Genomic DNA, 21,789 nt, shown 5'->3' on the forward strand with positions numbered 1-21,789 from the left:
TGACTATAGCAGGGACTGCCACTCCTCAGGACAGCTCCCGAGGTGCAGACTGACCTCACCTCTCCTTCCAAGGGCCTGGACCATTGCCATGCCTCATCATTGCTTAGATCTGTCACCTCAAAGCTAAATCTTCAACCCCAGAGTCATTCATACAAACAAAACCAATATGCAGTCACAATTGTCATGGGCATTCAGCCTTAGGTCTCTCAAAGTGTACCAAACCAAATACATTATCTTCTTCAAATACTGTCCCTACAGTAGCTCTATCAGTTAATGCTATTGCTGCCTACAGTTGCCCATGTTATTAACCTTTTTTTAAAAATTTCTGATTCTTGTATCTTCCTCAAAGCCCACATACAATTAATTGTAAAGTTTCTTTTACTTTTGAATCTAGACTTTTTCTCCATTTATATGACTCATCTAGTCCAGGCCTTTATTCATTCTGTGGTATTGTAAAGATCCTTGTAACTGGCCTTCCAACTGCAGTGTCTCTCCTCAGTATTTTATACACACACACACACACACACACACACACACACACACACACAATTTTTGGTATTGGGATTTAACTCAGGGACACACAACCACTGAATCACATCCCCAGCTCTATTTTGTATTTTGTTTAGAGACAGGGTCTCACTAATTTGCTTAGTGTCTCGTTTTTGCTGAGGCTGGCTTTGAACTCGTGATCCTCCTGTCTCAGCCTCTGAGCTGCTGGGATTACAGGCGTGTGCCAATGCACCAGGCTATTGTTTGTTTGTTTTTTCTTTTAGTACTATCAAAGTTATTTTCCCAGAAGGGTTAGGTTATAAAAATCCTTTGTTTAAAACAAACAATAAGTACATATGCAATCTCCTCTGATAGCTTCTCCCTCCTTATAGAAAGAAAACACTTTGTCCAATTGCCTAACCATTTTTTTTCTAGCTTCTCATCCCCATTATCTCTCTATGCCATATGATAAATAATTTGTATTTTCCAAATATGCATATAGTGTCAAAGTTTCACATTGTTACCAGTGCTTTAAAATGATCTTCTGCATCTTCAACTTCTACCTAGTGAAAAAAAAGTCAAAATCCTGTTTTTTATATAAAAACTTGACTGATGGTTCTCACATCTCTGACATCAAACCAGTTTGCTTACTCCTTTAAATAGCACTTGATTTGTATGAAAGTGAGTTGTACACTCAAGCTGATTTTATTTGTTTTGTAGTGCTTTGTAGGTGCTCAAGAAATTTTCACCGAACTAAGTTATTGAAATTAAATCAAAAGATTCTGATTTAGAGAGAATAAATTTGAATAAGTGTCTGAGATTTAGAAATATATGAGTAAATGATGAATTTTATGTTTAGACTAAAGAATAATTATAGTGATATCTTGTACTTACCTGATGTGGCTGGGTTTATTTTTATGTGTCTATCAATGTCCAATAAAACACATACTCTAGATATATACTCTAGGTATGCCTCAGTTAGTTGATACAATTTGCTGTGATTCTACCATCCATAAAATAAAATTAACAACACAAGGCCTCTGAACTTCATAGACATTTGTTGGGGTCCTTGTTAGAAACTGAAAAAATAAAATATATAAATAAATAGATAAATAAATCAACAAACAAATAAATAAATAAAGGATTTTCCATGTGTGCTTTGGCAAAATAGTTCTCATCTAAAGTATATTATATTTTTTTTAAGAGAGAGAGAGAGAGAGAGAGAGAGAGAGAATCTTTTAATATTTATTTTTTAGTTTTCGGTGGACACAACATCATTATTTTATTTTTTATGTGGTGCTGAGGATCCAACCCAGTGCCCTGCGCATGCCAGGTGAGTGCACTACCGCTTGAGCCACATATCCAGCCCAGTATATTGTATTATAAGTACAATATTCCTTATAATTTAGGAGAAACAAAACCAAACAAATATCCAAGCAAACATAAAAAACAACTGTAACTCCTATAAAATCCCCCTTGCACTGTTCTGTTTGTATTTGCACAAATATTAAATGGAAAATTTCACTTGTTCCCTAAATATTTCAGGTACAGTCATATCCTTCTAGAGTATGTAGCTCTGAATTGTGAGCACCACAACTTTTCAAAAAATAGCAGGGTCAAGCTTTTTGCCGTGTTTGAAAGAGTGGCACCATTTTCTCTTCAGCATTTCCAACCACAAGGAACAATCTCCCTACAGTTTGACAATTGACATTCTTTAGCACAGAAGAAGCCACTACCATCTGTCATGTGACTGCTCTGAGGATAATGAGGCCTCGGACGTGTGGGTTGGAAAGAAGTGACTTTATTCCAAGTAAAATAAATCTAAATAATACAAATGCAGTGGGAGTGTTGCTAAATATTTCTGGAGACTCTTGAGACGCTTTGGAAGAAAATGAATCATTTTAGTAATAGTTTCTCCTTCTCTTTCCCCTAACTCTGACAATTTAAAAATATCATAGAGGCAGAACCAATGTTTTAAACTCTCCCTGTACCTCCTGGGGGGTAGCCACAGGGCTTCCCCTGCAGGGAGGTCACTGGGAGTCGATGCAAATCGGGCCAGTTGCCTCAGGTTTCCTCCAGGACCTGCAGCACAGATGATTTTAGAACAGTAAATGTGTAGAAAAAGAAACACCACCAATGTGTTAACACAAAACAAAACAAGGTTGTTTATTATCTTGTTTAACAGGAGGGTAAGATTTTTCTCTCCATCTTTAACCCTCTGCTCCTGCCCAACAACCACAGGCCTCTGAGCCAGCAGGTCACTTTTCAGGGTTCTCAGGTGGCTGGGATAGTTGGAGGTGAAGGGAAGACATGGTCCTAGCTATGAAGTTCTACCTCCTGTCAGACCTTTTAATGTAATCTTAACATCCATTCTGTTTAATAATCTTTTGTCCAATAGACATAAATAAAGCATAAATATATGTCTGACTGCAATGAATTAGTTTCCTAACAGGTGAAGGAATCCTTGCCAAGAGTCTGCAGCAATCTGGTCAATGTAGATAATGTGGTGCATTAGATCAGCGGCTGGCAGTTCAGGGTTCTATGAATAGATATAGATTAAGCATTTATAGGAGGCTTTGAATAGGATGAAACAAAGCAAGGAGTAAGAGACAGCCCTTCCTGGGTTTGATTTTAGTTGCCCTTTTCCTATCAGATCATCAAATCCCTTGTGAACACTAAGAAAAGTTTGTTCAAGTATCTAAAGGTAATATGCCTTTCCTTGCAAATGGATTTTTGCTGAAAATATTAATAATCTTATATACATATATGTATGTATACAAACACACACACAACTTAGGAATAATTGAAACCCCTGTTTTCATCTTTTCCATTCATTTAATTTATTTTTTTTTTCTCTTGAGGATGTTTTCTTTGAATTTCCCCTAAAGTAAAATCACCCAAGCTTTTCAAAAAGGCATGGCCATCTAGGATTGTGTTCTGGCCCTTATGTGGCCTCTATCTTCCTATGTATTTTGGGCAAGTCATTTAATCTTTCTAACTTACAGTTTCATCTTCTGCACCTGAAGAGTTGGGGTCCTTTATCACCAAGGTTTCTTTCAGCTTTGGAATTTTATGAAACACCATATCAAGATAACTATCCTATCTTTTGCTGTCTTGTGTTAGTTATGCAGGGCATTCACACCTTTTAAATAATATTGTGGCTTATACTTACTTGTAATTCTTTTATGGTACTTGATTTTGATCAAGGTTTCAGTCTATTTCTGTTGCCAATAACAATACCACAAAATGGATAAGCTTTAATGAGAAGAATTTATTTAGCAAATAGTGGAGGTTCAAGGATCCACATCTGGTGATGGCCTTCTAGGTGGCAGAGTCTTAAGGTGGCACAGAGCATCCCACGGCAACCAAGAAAGCACATGTGTCTCCTGGTCTTCTCCCTCTTTTAAGGCCACCAATAGTCCACCTGTGGACTACACTCCAATGACCTTGTCTAATCCTGCTCACCTCTCCAAAGCCCTACGGCTACGAAGCTGAATTGGTTTAAGTTCCTACCCTCTCAGTACTTCACAAGTGGGGATTAAATTTTGACACATAAAATTTAGGGGGACAAACTCAAGCCATATCCAAACCACAGCATCAAGTTTTCAATATTATCTTGATTCAAGTTCACTTGTATTTTCTTTTCGGAAATAAGTAAACCGATTGAATTATCCCTGACTCTAAATGATTGATCACTTTCCTCTTTTCTCTGTGTTCTCCTCTCAAGGTCAAAGACTCAATGTTGGTGGCACAAAGGTCTTGAAATAAATCCTAAAGGAATTAGGTACAACACTCTATAGCTACTTGAAATATTTCTTGCTTCCTTCTGTTCACTTTCTTTCTGTTTCACTGTTTCATCGTTTCTTCCATTTTCCTCTCTGTGTAGCAAAGTTCAATGCCTTTCCTATTCCTAGAAGCTTTTTTTTTTTTTTAAGAGAGAGAGAGAGAGAGAGAGTGAGAGAGGAGAGAGAGAGAGAGAGAGAGAGAGAGAGAGAGAGAGAGAGAGAGAATTTTTAATATTTATTTTTTAGTTCTCGGCGGACACAACATCTTTGTTGGTATGTGGTGCTGAGGATCGAACCTGGGCGGCACGCATGCCAGGCGAGCTCGCTACCGCTTAAGCCACATCCCCCCCCCCCCCCCCCCCCAGAAGCTTTAAGATCACTGTTCAGCAGAAGAGCCAGTTCTCTGGAGCAGGAGTGGGCTGCCGCCTGCACTGACGTCAACATATTGGAAGTGTTTGAGTGAGATCTCAGACCAGTGCTCACACAGAGCTGGTGGTCAACAAATGGAATTCCCTTTACCTAAGAATAGGCATTTACTATTCTATTGCTTAAAGTCTTGAATTAACTGATCCTGGCTCTCCACCACCATCCATATTTACAATGAGATAATAAGTAGATGGAACTGATGCTTGTGTGGGTGGATAAATCAAATACACCTTCAGCCTCAAGTTCTTCTGTGTCTCCATCCTATCCCAGGCACTGCCTATGTGGCTAACTCCATTTGGGCTTTATGGGTTTTGTGAAGACATAACTTGACTGTGCTTTGCTTTGTGGTGACATTGAGCATTTCTCCTCCTGTGTGAGGTCTCTTGTTGTCACTGATGTATGAGAACCCAAGGGAGCAGCTCTTTGTTTACACATGTACATTCCAGAAGTAAAGATGCAGGGAGATGAGGAACAGAGAACTGAGGGTAGAAATGTCCACTTTGAAGAATAAATCTATAACCAATGGAGACTAAATCTGGTTGATAAATTCCTTCCCCTTTTCTTTAACTAGACAGATTTTCCAATTCCATCTTGAAGATGTGGAATCTTCCAAGATTCAATAATCATTTGCACTTGATAGCAGCTCTGTGAAACAATCAATGATGATCTCTTCTCCTCTGCCTCATGCCATTCTCTCATGCATCCCTGGGTTTGCACTGTAATAAAATAGTCTTGCTTAAGTTTTTGTTTCAGGCTCAACTTTCTGAGAAACTCAGACAAAGACATTGGTCAATTTAAACAATATTCATGAACACTGGCATATCATGACAATATTCTAAAATTATTCTCAGTCAGATGAATGGTGGAATATTCCACAGGGCAGAATTTTTTTTTTTTTTTTTTTTTTTTTTTTTTTTGTGCTCAGACATTCGGAATAGTGGAAGATTAAGGCAGTAACATGTGTTGACTAGTTGTCTGTTCCTCCTGTAGGTCCACCATTATTTTCTAAATGCAAATGCTCTGTGGCATTTTAGAAATAGATTCAGAAGGAAAAATCAGGTAGAAAAAGCAGCACAGGTAAGTTCACAGAAATGATCTTTTTTCTAATTTGCAGATAATAGTCTTTCTCAAATGTGGAGGGCAAAATTATTATTGAGACCATATCTGTTTCTCCAGACTTACTTTTAAATAAAGATTTGTTCACTAAAATGTTCCTTGTTATTTCTATAGATAGTTGGTGAGAAAAGATTTTGGAAATAATATTGCCTATGAAAAATATTTTAAAATTAATATTGGAAGGAAATTTCCATATTTTGTCTGTATAAAATGTTCAAATTTGTTATTTGCCATTTTCATCTAAACAGATTCTTAGAGAAAACAATAAAGTAGATATTCATGTATTCAATACTTATTGAGTGTCAACTCCAGGCTGGGCACTGCTTTATGTGTTGAAAATTCACCAGTGAATGAGATGAGTTAGGTCCCTGGAGCAAGAAAACAGAAAAAATGAGAGAAAACACAGGTAAATGAACAAAATGATTTTAAATGTGTTAATTCTGTGAAGAGAATAAAATGTGTTGTGGCAAGTAAGGATAGAAGGAATCTGTTTTCCATTAGGTGGTTGGCGGGGGGCTTCTCCCTGTGGGGAGGCCTGAGTACTGAATAATTTCTGGAAGCTGGCTGTGCAAAGCCTGGGTTTAGTGATTTTCAGACTAAAAGGAAGCAAGTTCAAAGGCCTAATATGGGAATGAGTTGGTAGAGACCAGGAGAAGAAGGAAACTGGTATGGCTTGAAGGGAGTGCAGTATGAATAAGATAGAGAGGTTAGAAATGGCCAGTATTCTTTTACATGAATTGAGTTAAAATGCAGTGGAAAGCTATTGCAGAGTTTTAAAAATACATGAAAGAACATATAGAGGGACTCATTGCATAGCACTTTTGCAAGTGCTGGACATTAACATAATAAATATGTGAATGACGTCTTGAATATCAGAATTAAAGAGTTTAACTAGGAAAGTAATATGATCTGGTTTATGTTTTGATCACACTTTACCAGTGATGTTTTACCACTTCAAGTAGAGGGTAGAAACTGGATCATGGCTTAGATCCTTTTACCCTCCCCTTCTTATACTATGATTGCTTAAATATTTCCTCTACATACGTTGAGAACCACATCAGACAACATTGTTAATTTTTCTTTCAATTGTCTATGAAAATCTAGAAAACTCAAAAGGAAAAGGATCATCTGCTTAATTCAACCATATTTTTGCTCTTATTATTTCTTCATTTCTGATGCCATAGTTCAATTTTCTTCCCTTTTCATTTCATTTCTATTTGAAGAATTTCCTTTAATCATTCTGTTAGGGTAGGTCTAGGGACACATTCTTCTAGTTTTCCTTCATCTGAGGATAACTTGATTTTATCTTCATTCTGAAGACATTTTATTTATTTATTTATTTACTGTGTATAAACTTCAGAATTAACCATCCTTTTCACTTAGTACTTGAAAAATATGATGTTCCTTCTTTCTGGCTTCATGGTTTAGGAAGATGTACTTGCTGTCATTCTAATCATTATTTTTCCATAGGGTAATGTATCATTTTTCTCTAGCTGCTATAAAGATATTTTTACCTTCAGTTTTCTGAAGATCAATTGATATGTCATGGTATAATCTTCTTTGGGCTTATCTTGAGGTTCACTCAACTTTTTAAATATGTTAAGTTTGGATCTTCATCATATGGAGGAGTTTTCTGCCATTGTATCATCAAATACTTTTTCAGCCCCCAGACTCTTGCCCTTTCCTTTTGGAACTCATGCTAAGCATGCTAGATTTTTTGTTATTGCCCTTCAGATTCCTGATGTTCTGCCATTTCCCTCTGGACAATTTCTGTTGTTTCATCTGCAAGAGCACTGATTCTTGTTCTATCGTATGTACTTCACTAGTGAGTCAACCAGTGAGTCTGACATTTTTGATTACTGTAATTTTTTGTTCCAAAATGTATGCTTTCCCCCCTAGCTGTGCCTTCCATTCCTTTGCTGGTATTTTTTGTATTTTTAATTTGTTTTAGTATATTTGTAATTATTCATGGAAGCATTTTTATGATAACTTCTTTGAAAACCTCACAGGACATTTTCAACATATGCAGTAATTTTATTTTGCCATCCGTCTTTCTTCATTTAGTCTTTTCTTATTTACATTGAGATTTTACTGATTTTAGGTATAAGATTTTACTGATTTTTAAGTATAAAGGATTTCCAATTGTATTCTGGACTTGGGGGGCAATCTGCTCTAAGATGCTGGATGATTTTTAATCTTTTCTTTTTGATAAATATTTATTTTAGTTGTAGCTGTACACATTGACCTTTATATTATTTTAATGTGGTGCCAAGGATTGAACCCAGAGCCTCACATTTGCTAGGCAAGTGCTTTACAACTGAGCCACAATCCCAGCCCGATTTTTAATCTTTAATTGGTAGAAAATCACTCTGTTCAGGTGTAAAATGCAGGATCCAATGGGAGTGGATATTCAGCTCTATGTTCGGGATCTGCTGTCTCTGCCCTGGCAAAGCAAAGGTTCTCAACACCTTGCTGAACTTCATCAAGGGTGGAGGTGAAAACTTGACTTCTTACTGGTCCCTACTGACACCATCTTGGTGAAAGCAGAGCTTTCACTGTTTCATCACCGCCTGCTGTGGGTAGAAGTTCTGCCCCCTGGTGAGTCCTGCTGACACTGGCAGGGGTGGGGAGAAGTGAGGTGCCACTAGCGGCTCAGTTCACCAGCCCTACTGGGTGAGGTGGTGGTGTAGCTCCCCATTGGCTCCTGCTAACATTGGAGGGATTTATGTTTTTTATTTTATTTTATTTATATATGACAGTGGAATGCATTATAATTCTTATTACACATATACAGCACAATTTTTTGTATCTCTAGTTGTACACATAGTATATTCACACCAATTCTTGTCTTCATACTTGTACTTTGGATAATAATGATCATCACATTCCACCATCATTAATAACCCCATGATCCCTCCCTCCTCCTCCCACCCCTTGCCCTATCTAGAGTTCATCTATTCCTCCCATGTTCCCCCTCCCTACCCCACTATGAATCAGCCTCCTTATATCAAAGAAAACATTTGCATTTGTTTTTTTGGGAATGGCTAGCCTCACTTAACATTATTTTCTCTAACTCCATCCATTTACCTGCAAATGCCATGACTTTATTCTCTTTATTGCTGAGTAATATTCCATTGTGTATATATTCCACATTTTTTTTAATCCATTCATCTATTGAAGGGTATCTAGGTTGGTTCCACAGTTTAGCTATTGTGAATTGTGCTGCTATACATATTCATGTGGCTGTGTCCCTGTAGTATGCTGTTTTTAAGTCCTTTGGGTATATAGTCTGAGGAGAGGGATAGCTGGGTAAAATGGTGGTAGCTGGGTCAAATGGTGGTTCCATTACCGATTTTCCAAGAAATTGGAAAATTCCATATTGGCTGCACCAATTTGCAGTCCCACCAACAGTGTATGAGTGTACCCTTTTCCCCACATCCTCACCAACACTTTTTTTAATATTTATTTTTTTAGTAGTAGTTGGACACAATGCCTTTATTTTATTTATTTTTATGTGGTGTTGAGGATCTAACCCAGAGCCTCGCACGTGCTAGGTAAGCACTCTACCACTGAGCCACAATCCGAGCCCGGGATTTAAAGGTCACTGTGGTTTGGTGTTGAGTATGGATGGTCTTTGAATAAGCAAAGATTCAGGAAGACACAGGGAGAGGAGGCTGGTTGTCAAGGTGAGAGATTGCTTTCTGTGGAGCTCTACTTCAAATTTCTCAGGGCAATCATTTTCAATAATGCTATAATGCTCACTTTATGGTAATTTTTTATGGTAAAGTACACATTTATTTATATTTATACAAAGATAATAATTTAGCATAAAATTTATATACTATGAAATTATTTTTTCTTTCCATATGAGAATTAAAAGATGTAACCTTATACAGAATCAGACAGCAATCAGAGAGTCAATGTGTTTTCCGGACCTTTCATGGTTACATGAAAGTTTCTTTTCAGTGAAATTTACCACTAGCAAATAAAATTATATAAAAGATTATAGAGTAACAGTTAAATGTTTGGCCTTTGGAGTCCAACAGACTTGGGTATGAGTATCAGCTTCTTGATTTTTCAGATATATAAATATGCATTTAAATTCTTTAAACCTCACCTTCCTCATCTTTCAAATGGGTACAGAAATACTCATTTATCAGTGTTTTTAAAACATTAAGATTTCCAAAAGGTTCTAGGATTAGAGTCAATTTTTAGAAGACACTATATAGTAATTTGTTTTTCTTTTAAGAAAAACTTTTTTTCTGACTCATAATGTAAACCATTACCTCAAAAGCAAGAAAAATTATAAAATCACTAGTGCACTTGGATAAGAATTCACACTGTTGATACTCACACATACACACACACAATAGAAGGTAACTACTGACTTGACTGCTTAGTCTTGCAGGATTATAATTCTTTAATTATTATTAAATATGTTTTTTTTTTTTACCTATTTCTAACAGGATAGGTGCTCAAAGTGTGGTAGATAGAACACAAGGCAAACTTAATAAACTCTACACTGAAGCTAAAATGCTTGGTCTCCTTTAAGCAAAATTCTGGGATTGTATATGTATTGCTAAAATACTTCTGTTTAGTCCTAAGATTTCTAGAATCCACAACCTCTTTTAGTGGTTCCTTTTGCCTATTTCTTGGGTGGGACTGAGGACATTGTTTATTGGTTTTGTTTGCCACATTTGACCAATAGGCTGATGTTATGGGTACATCTGTGTGTTGAACATTTGCTTCTCTGCTCATGAATAGAATTTAAAGAGAATGAACTTCACTTTATCTCTCTTACTTGACTAAAAATACTTAAATATTTATTAAATTTCCACCATAAGCAAAGCAGTTTTAGAAGCATCCTATAAGATAGTGTGTTACTAGATAGTCTTCAAGATAGATCTTTTTGACCAACCATCTCTTCAAAATCCATAGTCAGAATGGACTATTCTCAGTTTTGTAGATATCCATGCTCCTCCTGATGGCCAGGTGGTGCTCAGAGAAGGTTGGTTCTGTTTTTGTTTTTGGCAAGGAGAGATTTTTAATTTGTCTAACCAATATGACACTCTCCTGCTTTGCCAGGTATCGTTTAGATATAAGCATAATATAGTTTAGATATTATCATTAAGCAGTCGGCTGCTAGATTGCTGAGAATTTATTTATTCATTAAACTAGGAACAACAACAACAACAAAAACGAATGTATTCCCTTTTTCTAGACATATTCCTTTTTAGAGAAAAGCCCAAAATATTGCAGTTATTTTGTGAAGGTAGAAGGGGGAGTTCAAGGAGAGAACCAAAAGACTTAGGCTCAGGGAGCAACAAGCTGAGCTAGTGACTTGAGCAGCTCTCACCACCCTGATGCTACACTCTTATCTACTGCCTGTTAGGCAGGGGAAGTCTTTGGTGTGAGCCAGTTATATTTCCTGTTACTCGCAAGTGAGAGGTAAACTAAGAAAGACCCCACATCCTTAAAGCACTTATAAATCATGGATGGAATACAGGCGAGGTAGAAATACAATTTCATAGTGCCCTGCATGAAAGCACTTCAAGGTGCAAGTGAACTGAAGAAACACTTGAGATTTTTCTGCTAAAATTTTATCTGCTGCCTCTGTCTCTATCCATTTTTTATTCTCTGATGTTCCATTCTGCTCTCTTCACACTTTACCTGTGCCATGTGCATTCTGGCTTGTAGCACAGTTGCTTATGTCTTTGTCTCCTATCTCTACTTTGTCATCTTGAAGATCAATATTTTGATTGCTTGTACAAGTATGTATTCTTATAACCATTTGTTGAGTAGCTAAATAAATACTTTATGGAGTTAGACAACTTCAAGAGAAAAGGTACTCTCATCTGTAATAGAGCTGAGGCAAGTGGGAAAGTCATCACAGAAGGATTTGAAAACTATCATGAAAGATCAGTGGTGTTTGTAAAGGAAAATAAATCTAGAAACTATGTACTAGGGGAAAGATGAAAAGACAAGAGGAATGTCTAAAGTGGTGTAAAGTCATCTAGTTGTTAAAATGGATGGAGACAAAACTGGAAAAATAGTTTGAAGTCAAACTGGGGAGGATCACAAAGGTCAAAGTGAAAATTTTGTCATAGCTCTCCAAGAATTATAGAGGAAATAAATGGTGGAAGAGGGGCATGAACTTATATAAAAGTGGTTTTTATAGAAATAGTAATCTAAAATTCCTCCTACCACTTGCCATATGTATATAAGGATATCTTTACGATGTTTCTTTAAGATTTGGTATCTTCTGGTTGCGTATCCTAAACCAGACTTTGGAGAAGCTGTTTTGGCCTAGACATTTGCTGAATATGTAATATTGTTGGTGAATATACATGATCATAAGATTCAGTGTAGAAGAATTCAAATAACTATATTCTCTGACTTTGCTTCTTCCCTTTCTCTGTATCTTTCCTTCTACAACCCTTTTCTCATTCCAGGGAACTCCACTATTTTCCTTACTGGATGAGAATGAAAATGTTTCCATCTGCAATGTGGACTATCTGGCAGTGTCATCAGATATCTATGGCTCTATATTGAACAAGAAGAGATATATTATCAATGGAACACTAATGAAAGCAAGCACTGCTTTCAGAAAACCAAAAAGAACAGCAGTCTTACAGAAGTTATGAATGGTAAGCATTTTTCACATTGCCACTGTTTAATTATGAAATTTTGGGAAAAACCAGTACTGTGGAGAAAGTGTGTCAAATTTGAACTTTTGCATAATGGAGGTCTCGTGAAGTTGAGTGATGTTAAAGCATGCTCAGTGATGGTTGGTAGGCTAAGCAATGTAATCTGGTTACAAGCCCAAGAATACCTAGGCATAGTCCCAAGAGAAGTTTGTAATCAAATGCAGCTTGCAGAGAGAGTTTCAAATCTTACATGATTTTCATAATGAATGTTTTGGATTATCACAGTATGTTTTCCTATGCTCATTTTCATCTAGTTGGGGGGGAGAGAATTCAAGAATCCATGCCTTTTAATTTTTATTTCAGTTCCTTAAGGTACCCAGAATTTCCTTGCCAGAAGGATCCATGTAAAAATTAGAATCCATCTTGAAATTCAACTAAAGACTGCATCCCTAAGTTGTTTCAAAAAATTGAGAGCTGAACATATTGTAATCCTCAGAGCTGTCCCTAGACAGACAATATTGCAAAAGTTTTTGCCCATGTGTCTTTGTTTTGCAAATGAATATGCAACATTACATTAGAGCAACAAAAAAAAATTAATCTTGGAATCAAAGAACTTAACAAATGTTGAGTTGAAAAACAAGTTAGTTAACCTTACAGAAAAGAAAAGAAACATCTAGTAAATTTATTAATGCCTCACATTTTAAAGTGACTTTTCCATTGACAGTCAATGGAAAGGGGAAGGAACTAGAGAGGACATATAGTATTAAATGCTGTTTTAAATGAATATCTATTGTTGTTCCTGTAAATACCATACAATAAAGTTAAATTATTCAAATATTACTTAGAAATGTATTCTTATAAAAGACACCAGGCAGAAAGCCAATCTCATTTCAAAACAATGAGGCAACAACAACAAAAAACGTTATATCATTTACAGAAACCATGGCTCAGAACACCTCTTGGGACTAGAATGGCTAGAATTTTAGTGTGAAACTGTTAGAATTCTTTGCATTCTCATGGAGATAAAACTATGAACACATCTTGTTTAATATGGTATTATGGTTAATCTGTAGAAACATCTATTGTATATCCTTTCAGGAATCTATTATTGTCTAACTTGCATTTTCAACAGTTTATAGTCTTCTTCCTAATCATTTAGATCATTTTCCACACCCAGTTCAAATGATAAAAGGTATGACTTTGAATTTTTTACAAAGTTTAAGACCAACAGTGTCTAAAAAGAGAATTGAAAAAGTAAAATAAAAATATTTCTTGGAACAGTGAAATGAATCTGCCCTAACTTTCCTGTTTACATGTATGAATATACCACAGTGAATCTCACCTTTATATGTAGACATGAGGCACTAATAAAAAAAAAAGACATTGTAAGTAAATGTCAGAAAGATCAGTAGAGTGGTGGAAGGGAATAGGGGGAAGGAGGAGGAGGTGAGGGAAAGGTGAAGTACTGGGGCTGAATTAGAGCAAATTATATCCCATGCTTTTGTAATTATGTTGAAATGAATCCTACAATTATGGTCTAACTAAAACATAAAAATAGTCAAAATATTTCTTTACTTCACATATTCCAACTACATAGTTCTATCTGGAGAGTGTTAATCCAGATAATTTGAGTCAAATCTTAAATAGAGTTCTTCCTAGTTATGTCTTGTGGCTGATGGTATAAATGGTTAGACTAAGAAATGATCTCCATCCTTTTCTGCACCATAGAAATTAGGTCAGCTGGCTGTATGACTTGTCTCCTGCCAACTTCCCTGATTGCTCTCTGCTCATCTGATTTTTCTATGTTCATGTCTTCTTTAGTGTCACTAATGTTACAATCTCTGATAAGGACATTTCAGACAATGAAGTGTGCTTTTGAATCTAATTCTCTCATTTAGAGGGATTTACACAACTTTTCCAAGTAATATCACAATATTTCATTATTGCTGCTTGCTATAACATTTAATGCAAATATGTTTAATAAAATTTTCTGTATTTATTTATTCTTGATATATTAAAAGCCTCTAGGATACTTTCATTTCATCAATTTTGTAGACTGCTTTGAACATATAAGCAAGTTCAGCTGTTTAAATACAAGACATATTATTTAATTCCTATTATAAACATTACTTCAAAATTTAAAATTTCCTAGTACCTATAAGCTTCATAGGATTTACTGAGGTGCACTTGTGAGTCTATTCATATTTACTATGCTTATGACTTCAAAGAGAAATCAAGTAAGAAACAAGCTCCAAGAATAAATATATATTAGTGGATAAAACATACAATTCTAACTTTTTTCTTCTGCCAAATTTACTGGGTTTTCTTACATTGTTTCATGACTTTTAAAATTTTTTTATAACTCAGCTTGTTCAGTTTTTAAAATTTAATTGGTCTTTGTGTGCTTGAAAATGATTTTTTATTCTGTAACTCTCAAATGAAAAAATTTTTTAAAAAGAGTTTGTCCTAAATTTTCATTTATAGGCATAATATCTAATAATTTTATCTACATGAATTTTGCTTAGTAGAAATAAAATTACTAATTTTTAGTTTTAAGCTTTGCTATATATCAGAACTTAGTCTTTATAAAAGTCATTTGTAATCAATTAGAGATAATATTTATATGACTAATCCTTAGTTATTCTGCTCATTTTTCTTTTTTACTTGGTTAATATGCCAGAGATCTGTGGTAAATGGCCTTTATTTATTTGTCATCTATCTTCTGTCAATTATCTATTTCCCAAAGAACTTGTAAATTGATAGCTTATTAACCAACCCTGAAAAATTGTACTGTTAAGGGATTTTCATCTTTTCAACTTTAAATTTCTACACAGCATTTTGGGGAAAGTACAAATTTCATTTGGTCTGAGAATAAACACTCTAAGAGCCAAAAATTTCTACTTTCTTTCTCTGGTAAATTATTTTGGGGCTATAAAACAGATTTTTCTTGAAGTCCTTTTTCCCTTTGAATATATCTGAATAACAAACTGAGTTTCCTGCAGAGCTTACTTATTTCATAAGCACAAAATGCTTACTACTTGGACTTTTGTATGACTTTGGAGTTGAATTAGTAACACATGTAAAGAGAACCAAGTAAATGGGTAAAAAAAGATATATGGACATTCTAGGGAAACTACAGAAAAGGAAAACTGATCACAGGTAGTTCACTATAGATCTGACCTTACAGCAACATTAGGTAGTGTGCTGCATGGCTCAGCTTGGAGAAATATTTGTTGTCATAATAATATATTCTCTGAATACGATACAAGCAAGTCAAATATAACTATTTAAGAGGATAATGGATGTGTTGGAATGATTGTGAGTTTTGGGGCTGAGAGGCTGAAAAAAGAGAATGCTAAAAATTCAGATTAAAGAAGTAATGAAGTATCTTATAATTTAGAAATATAACAAGTTATGCCAAAATATTTAGCTTAAAAGAATATTTTTGGATACCTAGTGATGTATACCAACATAGAGACATAGAAAGTATTGTTTGGGGAGGGAAAGTGTGAGTAGAGATGGGATCTCATAATTTCCAGAGTAAAATGTGTAAAACTATTTGACTCTTTTAAACTTTTAAAAACTATAGATTTTATTAAAATTAAAACTAAATGAAAATACTGAAAGTAACCCAACAAAAGTCCTTAAAAATCAACCACAAGTTGGGAGATATCCTTAAAGTTCACATTTAAAACAAAGAAAGATGATTAGATATGCATTGATGAATTAAAAAATTTAAATTTGATGCTTATATCTTAATGATATCAGCTTAAACATATTTGAATTTAGATAACACATTATATTCTCAAAATTTTTTTATTTAATTGCAGTACATACAGAAAGATAAACACATGTTCTAATAAGTCACCTGGAATTTGGGGGTGGGGGGTTGGGGAGCAAAGCAGTGAAAAATGAATAATTCTGACATAGGGTCAAATTAAAGATTCAAAATTAATACATAAAACAAATGGAGAGGAACAAGATATTCAATAATAACAACTACAACTGAATTTGGGAAATGAAAAGACAATGGTCAGATTCAATAGCATATGATCGATAATTATTTAATTAATACTTTGACCATTATATGGTCAACTTTGTGTTTTGTGTGATTTGAGACAAATATACAATGTTTTTCTTTTGAAGGTGATTGAATTTGTGGGCAAGAGAAGGTATTCCATTTAATCATTAGAAAACGGAAGAGTGAAACCATAGTTGCAGTATAAATGAAAAGGACAACAAAGGAATATTTTTGTTCCGTTTATGAAGAATAAGCATTTTGAGGAGAGCTATATTTGAAATGGACCTTGAGGATGGGAGGGATTTCTGGTGGGAGAAGAGGCACAGGGATCTACATGAGGGTATGGGATGCATGGGTGAAACTCTCAAGTTGGGCTGGAAGGTCCACAGTGGTAAGTCATGGAAAATAAAATGATACGGATGGGAAAATGATGTAGGTGTGAACAGGTTACTGAAAGTTACAGATTTCACTATACTAAGTGCCCGAAGAAACTTTAGGTTTAGTTATGATTTAGATATGAGGTGTCCCCCCAAAGCTTATGTGAGAAACAATGTAAGTTTAGAGATAAAATGATTGAGTTACATGAACATTAACCTAATGAATGCATTAATTCACTTAAATGAATCAATTGGGTGGTAATTGGTTGGATTTGGCTGGAAAAGGTGGGTAACTGGGGGCATACCTTTGAGGTTTATATTTTGTCCCTGGTGATTCAAGTTTAGTCTCTCTCTGATTCCTGATTGTCATGTCCTGAGCTACTATGCCTTTCCACCATGATGCTATGCCTCATCTTGGGCCCAGAGAAACAGGGTCATCTATGGATTAAGATCTCTGAAATTGTGATTCCTGAAGAAACTTTTCCTCCTCTAAAATTGTTCTTGTCAGGTCTTTTGGTCACAGCAATGAAAATCTGACTAAATAAAAGTTTTGAAAAGATTTTAAAGAATATTAGTTTTGAAAGCAATTATAAGAAAAACTAGAGATGTGATAATAAGATCAGTTGGAAATTGATTGTATGTATGAATTAATTAAAGTCGTCATTAGAGTGGAACTGTAGAGAAGGGTATAATGAAATATTAAGAATTTGTGATATTATTTATATTTATAAAATTGAGTCAGAGGGAAAAGATTGTATTGTTTGCTAAAATTGATAATTTCATATGCAAAGTTTGGTGAAAGGCATTTGAAAGAAATTATAACTCCTGTAGCCCATTAATATCATTGCATTTTGAAGCATGCTGCTCACCTTCTGTCCTTCTGGAGCAATAAGGATATCGTATTAACTATCTTTCCTGAACATGTATAGTAGCAATAACTGTACAGGCAGAGGCTGGGAGGTTACACAAGGCTTTCAGTGTGAAGATGAAGATCTACAAAAAGGTAAAGTTGTGGACCATTGCACTTATCCAGAAAAGTCTTACTCCAAAGCAGATAATTGCTGACAGTTAAGTTCTCCTAGTATTTCCTTAACTCTACTTGTCCAGATGGTGACTGTGATTGTATGTTTACTTAGAGACATGGCCATGGTCAGTTTTTCAGTTGGTAGGTATTTGTGCATTGTATCTCTGTTCTGCATAATTTCTATATAGTTGTCTTTGCAATTATACTTAAACAAATGAATGCAATAAAGTGCTTTGTGTGCATATAGGTCAGTAATTTTTTTATGTTCTTATTGTTTAAAAATGTTAAAACTCTGAGGTCTTTATGATGAGCCAGACCCACAGAGTAATGAAAAAGACAGTAACTTGGTCATATCACTGAAGTTGAAGTTAGTGGCATAAATGTGGCAAAACTTCTATTTAAGTTTCAAAATATTTATACTGCAAGTAAGGATCCTAAACATGGCACATATTATTATTTTACCTGCACAGGAGGAAGGAAGCGGCCAAGTAAAGGTGAGGTGGGGTTGTAGGGAGGATAAAAAGAGAGGGAGGGAAGGTACCTCTCTACCCAGTGTCTGGATACTTTGAAAACTGCAAAGAGAAAGAGCTTTGTTTGACTATTTGGCTTGGAGGTACAAAATTTTTAACTTACAACATTGTGTTTCTTTTATTTGGACAGTTCATCTAAATTTGGTATATTCATTATAGCCCCAGACTATTTCTTCTCTTTTAACTAGATGAAATAATTACAGCTTCTTCTTTTTTTCTAAACAATAACAAATCAAGCAGACCTGAAAGACTTGTGCTTTTCTATTTATTTCCTTTTTGTATTTTTGGAAAGTATGAAACCAACTGCTGCTCTCCTCTGGTTGTATCAAATATTCTTAATTTTATCAAAAGAGTGACTGAAGTTTGACTTGTTTTCTATTCCATATTCTAGTTTAAGAAGAAATATGCCTGAAGATCATTAATCAGGGAAAGGTATTGCTGTGTGTGGCAATTGAGGAAATTTATAATACTGCTGTGGTGGCAGCTCATTGGGTAGAGCTTGCCTTCTGTCATGTGTAAAGCGCACTTGCCCTACTGATGAACTGCTTCTCAGATGTTCATTTTAGCAGCCTTACCTGGCCTCTTAGTACCTGGGTCTGATCAATGAGCCTTAAGGAAGACCCAGACATGTCACTGTGGCAGGCACTGATATGGAGAAAGGGGCAGCATTTCCTGGCTATAAACATTAATCCAGAGGAGTCAGAATAAGACCAACCAACTTGAAGGAAACACTGGTGAAGGAATGCAACAGGTGGGCTGCTGAACACATCTGAAAGACCTCTTTGAGCTCCCATAAGGGAGTACTTTTCAGGAAAAAGAGTTCTGGGGCCTCAGAATTTTGCATATATTAATTTCCTCAGTCATTCATATTTAATGACTATTTATTTATTGAGCACCTATTTAGATACATTGTGATCCAGCAGTGAAAGAGGCAGCCCTTCCCTCAATGAAGAAGGCATTGTGTGGGTACTGCATCATTGGAATGTTGACTCTAATGTATTGTCCACTTTGTTGGTATGACCAGCTTAGTGAAAGATGGTATATTAACTACATATACATGGAGAAGAAACCAGAAGCAAACGCCCAAAATATTAACAACAGTTATTTCTGGACAATGGGATTATGAGTGATTTAAATTTTCTCCATTATTTTCTCTGAATTTTTAAATTTTCTACAATGTATAATATTTTTGCATTCAGGGAATCAAAAGTTCTAGTTAATGTTGTCTTGTTATAGATGGAGTGCCGCAGTCTTGGCTGGGCACAAAATCACGAGCCACTCAAGCAGGAACAAAAACTTTATTTTGAAAAAGCCGCTAACACTCTCAGCGCCAGCAAGTCAAAAACCGGTCCTCCCACGAGGGTGTCCGACCGGAACCGCGCGTCCCGGAACCCCCCCCCGTCTCCTCCCACCTCCTCCGGAATTCCCTCCTACTATCCTTCCCCAACCAATGGGAACTCTCCAGCAGTCCCGTAAAGTCCCGTAACTTGAGTCCGGTAGCAGGCCAAGGTGAACAGCGGGAGTCCAGTTTGCATATGAATGTAAATTTTAACATAATCATCTCAGTGGCTAGCTGGCGTCACTTTACAACCAAAGGTGCCATACATCGTATATATGCTTGTGGCTCCTAGCATCTGCCCCCTTCTGTTTAATTAAGCAACAAGCAATGTGGCTAGGGACCGTGCCTGGTAGGTTGTCCAATTTAACATATGGTTCTTACCCGTCATGGGAGAACTGACCTTTAGGCGTCAGCTTCCTGTCTTAGGTTGAATCCACTGTAATCAGAGCAACCCGTCGCTGACTACCGGTCCAGCATTCAGCCATGCTTGTGGATAGGCCTATGCACCAGTGGGGGGGTGAGGTTCTTGCCTCACCTCTGTTGGCCCCCAAATTTAGCCTTGGTGCCAGTGGGGGGGTGAGGTTCTTTGCCTCACCTCTGTTGGCCCCCAAATTTAGACCATCACTAGTAGAAGGGAGGAGGATACAGAAATGCCACGACACCAAGCCAATTGACGGCTCCTTTGGAAAAATTGCGTCACTGGTGACACCATCAGCAAAGATATGCCAGTATTACCACAATAAACATGGGGTGAGCTGGCAAGGAAATTGCATCACTGGTGACACCATCAGCAAAAATATGCCAGCAGTACCACAATTCGGTGCACCAGATGATATTTCACAATGTATGCAACTGATATATAGTCCAGGCAAGTTCTGCAAGCAGTTCAAATTGGAGGAGTCTATCAATATGTCCATATCCTCCCAAAGTAAATCAAGTCCTTGATAGCATTACTTGTTGAGTTATATTCATTGATGCATCAGTTTATACAGTTTACTGTGATAGCTATCATAGAAGCTGTAGTTTGGTTTTATCTCAGTCTTCACTGGAATTGGGATGGAGATGGAAATTCTGGCAATGATGGTAAAGAGACATTATCCTGAACAGAATTATTAAATATAATAAAAAGAAAAGGTGAAAGTAAACAAACAGATCTGTTAAACTCCTTTAAAAACAATCCTTAACAGCCGTTTACCAAATTTAAATTAGTAAACAAACAGATCTGTTAACCATCTTTAACAACAATCATAAACAGCTGTTCACCTAATTTAAATTAAACCATATAAATCACGTGAATAAAGAAAAAATTCGGATCCATTTTTTCATGAGCGCTCCTCATATAAGAAATATGGACATACACACATACAGACATACAACACAAAACAGAAGTGTGCACACAACATACAACACATAAGACAATAGTAAATAAAGGCCTTGTAACTATACTTAGGTGAAATCTCCATTGCAATGTTTAAAAACTCCACAGTCAAAAAAAAAAAAAAAATAAATAAATAAATAAATAAATAAATAAATAAAAAATAAAACACAGTCAAAAAATAAAACTGATCAGAAAAACATTAACCTAGGTTTGTATGAGCTCAAAAATAAAATAGAACTTTATGATGTGGAAAAATGCAATAATAAAATAGATACTGAAAAAAAAAAAAAACCTTGGTTAATCACTGTCGCAGATGTAAGAATAGCCAAGCTGGAGCTCTGGATGTCAGCTGTTATGGATTTGAGTCAAATCATCTTCTTTTTCTGTAGAAATTGTTTTAGTTAATCTCTCTGGAATCCAAATCGGTTGCTGTTCATCCTGTGGGAAAACACAGACAGCGCCCCGATTCCAGACTATCACTGGATCCGGGCCTTTCCATTGTCCTGTTAGAATATCTTTCCAAAGTACCTTAGGCTTATGTACATTTTTGGGGTACAAATGTCTTTCCGCAGCACTAAGTCCCGATGAATCTAAATTTAAAAAGTTTAGAGTAAAAAGGGTTATTTTAAGTTTATCTTTGGGGGATATATACCCCTT

Source organism: Spermophilus citellus, assembly GCF_964194105.1.
Source record: "Spermophilus citellus genome assembly, chromosome: 1".
NCBI lineage: Eukaryota > Metazoa > Chordata > Mammalia > Rodentia > Sciuridae > Spermophilus > Spermophilus citellus.